Here is an 11,090-nt window from a genome sequence, read left to right on the forward strand (position 1 = left end):
GGCTGCGGTGAAGACCACGCAGTTTCTTAAGAGTTGGTTCTTCAGGGAAGGAAGAGATTAGACATGGATTGTTACCAGGTCAAAGAACACCTAAGCTGGATGGTGAGATGCGTGTTGATTCTTCTCCTTCTAAAGTGTCTGTTAGCAGCAGGTAGAGTCCAGGAAATAGTTTTGCTCAAGAGAAAAAGGCCAATGCAATTATAAACTAGTGGCCCAAACCCATTGAGATGAACAAGGTGGGATAAGGCACAGTTATTGTTGAGCTAGCAACCTGTAACAATCTCTACTATTCTTATGTTTTCAAGCAAATACAGCACAATCTGGTGGGACTGTGACTCCTCATCTCTTAAAGAAAATATGCACGGTGTATCTTCTGTGTAAGGAGAAAGGAAGCCAGAGTCATGATTTGTAAGGTCCATCAGCAACCAGCCCTTCCAGTTCCTTACCTCTTTCACAATCTTGGGTCAGTAAAAACCTTCTGTTGACTACCTTCGTCGAGCCTTTTCTACACCCGTTTGCAGTTTGAGGTTGGCGTACCCCTCAGTAGACAAGAGATTGAACGCGGGATCAGTAATGGATGGAAACTGAATCCATCAATAATTAATAACCGATGGAAATTGAACAAGGAGAGCGTTAAGCGGGAAATAAGGAGAGATCTTCTGACAGTCAGGACAAGCAACCCCCTTGGAACAGAAGTTGCCTTCGGAAGTTGTGGGAGCTTCATCACTGGAGGCTTTCAAAAAGAGACCGGACTGCCATTTGTCAGAAATGGTGTAAGGTCTCCTGCTTGGGCTAGATGTCCTACAAGGTGTTCCTCCCATCTCTGTTAATCTGATGTTCTATCATCATGTGAGTAACATTGAACATTGCTTGTTTCTTTGCCTCTCTTCAAATCCCTCTCCCATATAATTATTCCCAAAACACCCATCACTTGCAAATTCATATCTAACTTGACTAGAAAGAGACCTTAGAAAGTCAATGTTCTCCAAGGTTCCTCACTGCACTCTTGCGAGGACAGATGACGGACAGATTACGGAAGCCGTAGCAAAGCAGGGGGGCAAATCATCAGCTAGAAATGGCAATGAAGAGTAAAAAATGACACAGTTGTCCTTACCTGAAAGTGATCAGGGGGGGGCGGTGGCGGGGGGGAACAAGCTCTGTTTAAATTGCCATTCAGGCGCTTCTACAGGTGGATGGAAGTGTCACCTCCTATACTTCTCTCCTGTGAACATGCTTTCAAAAGCCCAGAAGATTTATCTTTGTGCAGTAGGTGGCTTTCATGGAAAAGAATTATGCATTCGTGGGAACGGAGGGTTGTTTTTTTTAAAAAAAAATTCTCCAATTCCACCCCTCCCTTTTCTTTGTTTCTTCTTCTTTTTTTTTTTAAAGGCAAAACAGTGAAAAGGAGAAGAGAAGGGTATCATTGCTCCAGGATTAATTCCGTGCAGGTGACAAGTCATGTAATCTCCCCAAGAGGGGTGGGGCACGGTGGAGGGACACAGACCCATGTCTCACCTCCAGAAGTTGTGGGGTTATTAAGAAAAGATTGGACAAGCTATTTGTCTGAAATGGTATAGGGTTATTCTATTCTATTCAACTCTACTCTATTCTACTTCTATTATTTCTATTTCTAATTTCATTCTATTCTATTCTACTCTATTTCTATTATTTTTATTTCTAATTTCATTGTATTCTATTCCATTCCATTCTATTCTATTCCCCTTCCTTCTTTCCTTATTCTATTCTATTCTGTTCTGTTCTGTTCTATTCTATTCTTCCTTTCCTTATTCTATTCTATTCTACTCTACTTCTATTATTTCTATTTCTAATTTCATTCTATTCTACTCCACTATTATTTCTATTTCTAATTTCATTCTATTCTATTCCATTCCATTCCATTCATTCTATTCTCCTTCCTTCTTTCCTTATTATAATCTATTCCAGTGGTAGTCAACCTTTTTCTACTTACCGCCCACTAATGGATCTTTCTTGATGGAAAAATTTCCTTACCGCCCACCAGTTTTTGCGCAAGTGCGGAACATGAGCATATTTCTTTTTTTCAGACATGGGTTCTAAATCTGTTTCACAATTTAACAACTACTTTCTACTCTTCTTCCTTCTTTCCTTATTCTATTCTATTTTATTCTTCCTTTCCTTATTCTATTCTATTCTACTCTACTCTACTATTATTTCTATTTCTAATTTCATTCTATTCTATTCCATTCCATTCCATTCTGTTCTCCTTCCTTCTTTCCTTATTATAGTCTATACTATTCTATTCTATTCTATTCTATTCTATTCTATTCTATTCTATTCTATTCTATTCTATTCTATTCTATTCTATTCTATTCTATTCTATTCTACTTCTATTTCTAATTTCATTCTATTATATTTCTATTGTTTCTATTATTTTTGTTTCTAATTCTATTCTATTCTATTCTATTCCTTTCCATTCTATTCCATTCCATTCTCTTCCCCTTCCATATTTCCTTATTCTATTCTATTCTATTCTATTCTATTCTATTCTATTCTATTCTTCCTTTCCTTATTCTATTCTATTCTACTCTACTTCTATTATTTCTATTTCTAATTTCATTCTATTCTATTCCATTCCATTCATTCTATTCTCCTTCCTTCTTTCCTTATTATAGTCTATTCCAGTGGTAGTCAACCTTTTTCTACTTACCGCCCACTAATGGATCTTTCTTGATGGAAAAATTTCCTTACCGCCCACCAGTTTTTGCGCAAGTGCGGAACATGAGCATATTTCTTTTTTTCAGACATGGGTTCTAAATCTGTTTCACAATTTAACAACTACTTTCTACTCTTCTTCCTTCTTTCCTTATTCTATTCTATTCTATTTTATTCTTCCTTTCCTTATTCTATTCTATTCTACTCTACTCTACTATTATTTCTATTTCTAATTTCATTCTATTCTATTCCATTCCATTCTATTCTATTCTCCTTCCTTCTTTCCTTATTATAGTCTATACTAGCCTATTCTATTCTATTCTATTCTACTCTACTTCTATTTCTAATTTCATTCTATTATATTTCTATTGTTTCTATTATTTTTGTTTCTAATTCTATTCTATTCTATTCCTTTCCATTCTATTCCATTCCATTCTCTTCCCCTTCCATATTTCCTTATTCTATTCTATTCTATTCTATTCTTCCTTTCCTTATTCTATTCTATTCTATTCTATTCTTCCTTTCCTTATTCTATTCTACTCTACTTCTATTATTTCTATTTCTAATTTCATTCTATTCTATTCCATTCTATTCTATTCTCCTTCCTTCTTTCCTTATTATAGTCTATACTAGTCCTTTCTATTCTATTCTATTCTACTTCTACTTCTACTTCTAATTTCATTCTATTATATTTCTATTGTTTCTATTATTTTTGTTTCTAATTTCGTTCTATTCTATTTTATTCTATTGTATTCTATTCTGTTGTATTTAGTCTATTCTTATTCTATTCTATTCTCCTTCTTTCTTTCCTTATTCTATTCTATTCTCCCTTCCTTATTCTACTCTACTCTACTTCTATTATTTCTAATTCTAATTTCATTCTATTTCTATTATTTCTGCTTCTAATTTCATTCTGTTCTGTTCTGTCTACTCTACTCTACTCTACTCTACTCTACTCTACTCTACTCTACTCTACTCTACTCTACTCTACTCTACTCTACTCTATTCTCCTTCCTTCTTTCCTTATTTTATTCTATTCTGTTTCCTTTTTTCCTTATTCTATTCTATTTATTCTATTCTATTCTAGTTCTTAAAGATTAGATGATCTCTTGTTTTGTGGGTAAGATAAGGAGGACCAAAGAACATGCTCCTAACACCCTCCATTAAAAGTCATACCCTCACTGAAGTTCACTGGATTTTATGGTGTTTTGTCTTGGTGGACCTAGGGAAAAAACACTGAAGCTAAAAATGACCATTCCAATTGACCCATAACTTCAATTTAGCTATCCCCCGTCATGGACAGTGTCTGACGGAGAAATAATTGGTTCTCAGCAGGCTGCGAAGCGGCAGCTGAGATCTCCTTTATGTTTGTGTGTTTCTCAAACAGCCTCAGCAGAAAAGAGCACAATTAAGTGTGATAAACAGGCAGTCACTCCGGGGAACTCATTAGAGGTGACTCATTGCGATGAAATTGGCCTTCACCAAGGGGTGGCTTGCTCCTTCCCCCCCTTTTTTTTGCTCCTATTTTGTGCGCAGTAGACATATCCTGGCAGAATAATGTCTCCTTGTTCCTCCAGCAAATTAAATTGCATCTTATTATTATTACTAGGTCTTCGGAATAGTGTTTCCTTTTATAAGCCTCTCACTTTTTTCTCCAAATTCTGCCGTGGCCAAAGAACTACACGCTTTCCCTGCAACACGATGGAGGAAGCAAATCTGCAAAGCCAAGTACTGTGTTTCCCTGAAAATAAGACAGGGTCTTATTTTCTTTTGAAACACCCCCCCCCCAAAATAAGCGCATGGCCTTATTTTCGGGGAGGTCTTATTATACAGATAGTGCTTGACTTACAATCTTTTGTTCAATGAGAGTTCAGAGTTACCACTGAGATGGACCTAGGGAAAAAACACTGTTGCAGCTCCGGCCCTCTGGAACGGCCCTCCGGCCCTCTGGAACGAGCTCCCTGTTGAGATCCGGACCCTTACTACCCTCCCGGACTTCCGCAAAGCCACCAAGTCCTGGCTGTTCCAGCAGGCTGGGGGGAGCTGAGAAGCATCTACCTCCATAGAAATTGTGAATGTTGGTTTTGTTTTTAATATGTTGTCTTTGTCTCGTTCCCCCCTTTCCCTTGTCTTTTGTGAGCCGCCCGGAGTCCTCCGGGAGTGGGCGGCATACAAAAATAAATAAATAAATAAATAAATAAATAAATAAATAAGTAAGTAAGTAAGTAAGTAAGTAAGTAAGTAAGTAAGTAAGTAAATAAATAAATAAATAAATAAATAAATAAATGTGCTCTACATGGGGCAGCCCTTGAAGAGCATTCGGCGACTTCAGCTAGTCCAGAATGCAGCCGCGCGAGCAATTGTGGGTGCACCTCGCTTCACCCACGTTACACCTATCCTCCGTGAGCTGCACTGGCTGCCTGTCGATCTCCGGGTGCGCTTCAAGGTGCTACTTATCACCTATAAAGCCCTTCATGGTAGCGGGCCTGGGTATTTGAGAGACCGCCTACTGCCAATTACCTCCACTAGACCGATACGATCGCATCGATTAGGCCTCCTCCGAATTCCATCTACTAGCCAGTGCAAACTGGCAACTACCCGGAGGAGAGCCTTCTCGGTGGCTGCTCCGACCCTCTGGAACGAACTCCCCGTGGAGATTCGGACCCTCACCACGCTTCAATCCTTCTGCGCCGCTTTAAAGATCTGGCTGTCCCGGCTGGCCTGGGGTTAAGATTTCAACCCCACCCAAATTGTGTGTCTGTTGTGCTCTCTGTTGTATTGTTTCCATATTGGAATACTGTTTGTCTTCCCCCCCCTCCATTTTTGAATTGTGAGCCGCCCTGAGTCCCCCCAGGGAAAAGGGCGGCATACAAATAAAGGAAATTCAATTCAAATTCAATTCAAATAAATAAATAAATAAATAAATAAATAAATAAAAGGGACCTAGAACCTGTTCTCAAAGTTACAACTGACACGAACACCCCTGGGTCACGTGGTTGTGATTTGAGCACTTGGCAACCGGATGGCATTTATGACGGCTGTAGTGTTTTGTTCAAAGTTTTGAAGTTTAATGAATTTATATGCCGCCCAATCCCGAAGGACTCCGGGCGGCTTACATAAAAACAACTCTAAAAGAATACTAAAAAATTTAAAATAGAGAGACAAAGCAAGTTAAAAGGACATATCATGCACTCAGCCTTAGTGGGGCTGGAACTCATTCAAGAGGTCAACAGCCCCAGGCCTGCCGGAATAGCCAGGTCTTAGTAGACTTTCGGAAGGCCGAGAGAGTGGGGAGGGTCTGGATCTCTGGGGGTAGATCGTTCCATAGGGCCGGGGCAGCTACAGAGAAGGCCCTCCCCCGGGGAGCCGCCAGACAACATTGTCTAGTTGACGGCACCCGGAGAAGGCCCATCCTGTGTGATCTTATCGGACGCTGGGAGGTATGTGGCAGAAGACGGTCTCGTAGATTGTGATTCTTGTGATCTTGATTTGCAACTTCCCAGCCAGCTTGCGACAAGCAAAATCGACGGACGAAACCTGTTTACTTACCCAGCCGCGTGGTTCACTTTAACAATTGCATGATTTGCTTAACAACCAAATTGGGGTCCGGTCATGGGACGAGACCTTTAAGGACCACATCGCTTAACGTCACTTAAATTGTGGCCCTTAGTTATGGTCCTAAGTCGAGGACTGTCTCTGGCTCTCTTAACAATTGCATGATTCGCTTAACAACCACAGTAAAAACGGTTGTAAACACAGGTCCTTTCAGAGCTTCACATATTTTAACAATTGGTTTCACCTAGTGAACTGAAAATGTGAGCGTGCGGCTTCAAACACACAGAGATTTCATGCGCGCAGCTTCCAGCGCACCTTGTCGAGCAGCCATAGTGAGTAGAGGGGGTGAGGCGCATAAATCAGCTGGGCTGCGAGGGCAGGGCGAGCGAGCCAGAGATTGAGATATATAGGACAGGATAGCATCGGGGCAGGTGGGTGAGCCGAGCCGGTGGTAAGAACCAGGGGTCGGCTGCTGGGGGTTCGCAGGGATTCAGGAGAACCTCTAGCTAAGATTCTGTGCAGTCCGGAGAACCCCCAAATCCCACTCTTGGCTGGCCATGCCCACCCTTCCTCTCCCAGGAGTCTTCACGCAGCCCGTTTTGGATGCCGGTAAGTGCAGGGTGCGCCTGGAGGCTCAGGGAGGGTGAAAAAACGGGCTACTGGAAGTTCGGGAAGACTGGAAATGGGCCAGTTTCCAGCCTCCAGATGGCCTCCGGAACCTGGGAGGCCGTTTTTGCCCTCCCGGAAGCTCAAGGAAAGTTGGAGCCCCGGGAGAGCGAAAACATGCCACCATCCCCACTGTGGTGCAGGAGGCCAACTACGCCATGCCCACCATGGCCATGCCCATCCAGCAACCAGGCAGATAACCCCTTGCTAAAATTTTTGTAGCCCATTCCTGGTTGGAACTGCCAATTTGCTTGAACTGGTCTGAACTGGCAGCAGCCGACCTCTGTCCGCATCGCTTAGCAACCTAAATTCTGCTCTCAATTGTGGTCATAAGCCGAGGACTACCTGTATTCTAGGCTGGATTACTGCAACGCGCTCTACATGGGGCTACCCTTGAAAAGTGTTTGGAGACTGCAGCTAGTCCAGAATGCAGCCACGCGAGCGATATTGGGTGTACCGAGATGCACCCACATTACACCTGTCCTCCGCGAGCTGCACTGGTTACCAATTGGTCTCCGGATGCAATTCAAGGTGTTGGTCATTACCTTTAAAGCCCTACATGGCTTAGGGCCAGCGTACCTGCGGGACCGCCTACTGCCACATACCTCCCTACAGCTGGTGAGATCCCACAGATTGGGCCTCCTTCAGATGCCGTCAGCCAGACAATGTCGGCTGGCGGCTCTCCGGAGGAGAGCCTTCTCTGTGGCTGCTCCGACCCTTTGGAATGAGCTACCCCCAGAGATCCGGACCTTACCCACTCTTATGGCCTTCAGAAAAGCTGTTAAAACCTGGCTGTTCCAGCAGGCCTGGGGCTGTTGACCTCATTGTTGAGGTCCAGCCCCGATCAGATCGAATGCATGTTGTGATTTTAAATCTGTCGTTTTTATTTTTTTATTATTTATTTTCCTCTTTTTGTAAGCCGCCCGGAGTCCTTCGGGATTGGGCGGCCTATAAATTTTATTAATAAATAAATAAATAATAAATAAGTAAATAAATAAATAAATAAATTCTAGAGAAAGTACAAAAGCCCAGGGGTTTCTCCTCACTGAAAGTTAGAATCCTTTCCCCCAGGTGCAAACAGCTAATCTGTCCTTTCTCAGAAGCAATTAACTGCTTAGCCATTGGAGAAGCGAGCTATTCTTCCCCAATCCAAACCCGAGATTATTGAGGTATTTAAAATCCACCTAGGGGACAATGCTTGGCGTGGCTCCTTTGGGGGAAACGGATGTGTTTGTTTGCACTCCAATTAAATTTATTTTTTCCCTGAAACGTAACAGACCGCTTTGTAACTTAATCCATTTCCCAGTTGTGGCGATATGCCCCACCGAGTGCGTTTCCTGCGGAGAAACAAAGCCATTGTCTCCAATGGAGGCAAAATTCCCTTCCGTTGGAAAATTGCTCTTCATTTTAGGGGAACGAGAAGAGCGAAAAAATGGACACGGCAAAAGCAATCTCTGTGGGATCCGGAGAAGAAAAGAAAACGAGGCATTTGAGATGCCTTAGAAATTGAATACCCCGCTTTCCAGACTGATGTATTAATTTTTCTAATTGGCAAGGATGTGTTGAAATTGGATAGGAGTAGACATAATTGTATGCACAAGACGTTTTATAAGCTAAAGAGGAATAGGACAAGAAAATCCTGCTGTGGATGTTACCTAGTCTTGGAATGAAAACAATGGTGGGATTCAGCCGGTTCGCACCTATTCGGGAGAACCAGTTGTTAACTTTCTAAGCAGTTCGGAGAACTGGGATTTGGAATAAATCTTTTGTTTTTCCCCCACTCTACAGGGCTAATCCTGTAAGGAAGGCAGGAAGGAAACATTCTGGTGTTGTTTCTAGCCTCATCTTTATTGCCCTGCTTACAGAAACTGCCTCTCCAGTTAACCCTTATGACATTGGAACAGCTAAGGCGAAACGCCCATCGACGTGAGTGACGTTGAGTTGGCCACACCCACTCAATCACATGACCACTGAGCCACGCCCACCCAGCTGGTCATTGGGGGAAGAAAAAATGGTTGTTAAATTATTTGAATCCCACCACTGAATGAAACGTTGAGAAACTCAATGGAAACAAGCTTGGAGAGCAACACAGCCAAAATCACAAAGGCACAGCAGAAGTTGGGGCTGTTTTTCCCCCTGATCAGATTAGGGAATCTTCCTAAGAAGAGCTTGAGAGATTTTTAGTGTTGCTGTTATCCGGATCAAGTCAGTTCACATCCTTTGGTGGATCAAGAGGAGAAAAATGGTTCTTCCAAATTTCACAGGGTGATGGGAGGGGGTTGGTGGGGGGTTGAGGACAGCAAAAGAAAGGGATTTGGGGCTAATATGGGCTGGGTTGCCCCAATGAGAATCTATCTGCTGTATATAACTCCGCACTGGTGACAGGGAAGAGCGTCCGGCCAGTAAACACTCTGCTACCTCAATTCAGTTGCCTAGACTCTACCCCGCAAGGGGTTGTGGGGGTCATTAAAAGAAGATGATGATAGGCTGGGTTGCCCACCCTTTTCTAGATGGCAAATTGCCTGGTCCATATCGGGGGTGAAAGCCAGCAGGTTCTGACAGGTTCTGGAGAACCGGTAGCAGAAATTTTGAGTAGTTTGGCGAACCGGCAAACGCCACCTCTGACTGGCCCCAGAGTGGGGAGGGAATGGGGATTTTGCAGTATCCTTTCCCTGCCACACCCACCAAGCCACTCCAAGCCCACAAAGCCACGCCCACAGAACGGATCATAATTTTTTTTGAATCCCACCACTGAATTGAGTAATATATAAACAAAGAACCAAATCTTGTAGGGTTCCTGTTGTGGCCCATTGGAGCTGCAAACAGACTTCGACAGCGAGGGGCCCTATGAGTTGGCTCTGGAAGATGTGGAGGACCCTGGACAGGGTTCCGACTCCGAGGAGGGACCAGTGAGGCTAGTTGTCCGCCAGGAGGCACCTGAGGCATGGAGCAGTGGTGAAAGCCAAAGGGAGTTGGTCCTGGACGCCAGGCAATGGTGGGGTGATAGACACAGAGAACAACTACACAGATACAGAAGATAATTGGACCCAGGTGGTTGTAATTAGGCTCCTCTCAAGAGAGTATATAAGGAGAGACTTTGGGAGGAGACTGTTTGCAGGATTCAACTTCATTACCAATGCTGGAGAAGCTGTTATCTGTATCTGTCGGAGTCTGGGTTGCTGCCAAGGTTCTTTATCTGTTCCTTCATGTTTGAGTTTTCAGCCACCAAGATTTATAACCCTGCCAATAAAGTGTTGTGGCATTCCAGCTAAGCTTGTCTCAGCATTCGTTACTGTATGGAGGTGGGGGGGGGGAGTCCGAACAGTTCCCCTTTAGCTGGTGTACGGTTTGCTTGTTTATAAAATCTACAGGCCACCCATCTTACCTCAAGGTAATTCTGGTGGCTTACAATCACAAAAGAGAAAAACTATATAAATTTACAAACACAAGTAAGTTAATAACTTTACTTGTTATGATAACTTGTTGTAATAACTTATAACAAATAAGTTATAAGTTAATAATACAGGTGTCAGGCCTGCATTTATATTCCTTTTAGAATTTTGGCCTGCCACACTTTCTCTTATTTCATTATGCTGTTTCTTTAAGTATAGTCAATGGGAGGGGGGATTAGAAGGAGTAGGATTTTGGAATGTATTGTTTTTCATTCTTTGCTAGAAGTCAAGGTCATCCTTTGTCTCCGCACTTTCACACCTGACCAGAAGAAGCTGGGCATGGACGCCAGCGTGGAAGGAGAAGATTGGACCATGCGATGGACTGTGGGTGTGGGGACAAGATCATGAACTTTTAACTGGGTGGGATTCTGATGTCATTTCCAGTATTGGGATTCCATAGCATAGTGCCAACATGTCTGTCTTATTAAATTGGAACTTTAAGGATAGCTCTGCCTTCGATTCTGATTTGGAACGCTGACAACAGGGCCAACTATGACCTGGATGATTGAGACAGAGGGACAGAGGAGGCGTAGAGGCATAGAGTGGATATTTGATTTTTGCACTTGCTCCAGTTTGAATTGTAGTGAAGCAAGCAGTAAACTTTTTCAGACAATTTAGGAGGGTTAATCAGCCATTAGCAATAGGACTTGTATACCACTTCCCAGTGCTTCACAGCCCTCTCTAAGCGGTTTACAGAGTCAGAATATCGTCCCCAACAATCTGGGT

This window comes from Thamnophis sirtalis, unplaced genomic scaffold (assembly GCF_051295495.1).
Source record: "Thamnophis sirtalis isolate CommonGarterSnake01/CBP01778 unplaced genomic scaffold, rThaSir2_p1.2 scaffold_14, whole genome shotgun sequence".
Lineage (NCBI taxonomy): Eukaryota > Metazoa > Chordata > Lepidosauria > Squamata > Natricidae > Thamnophis > Thamnophis sirtalis.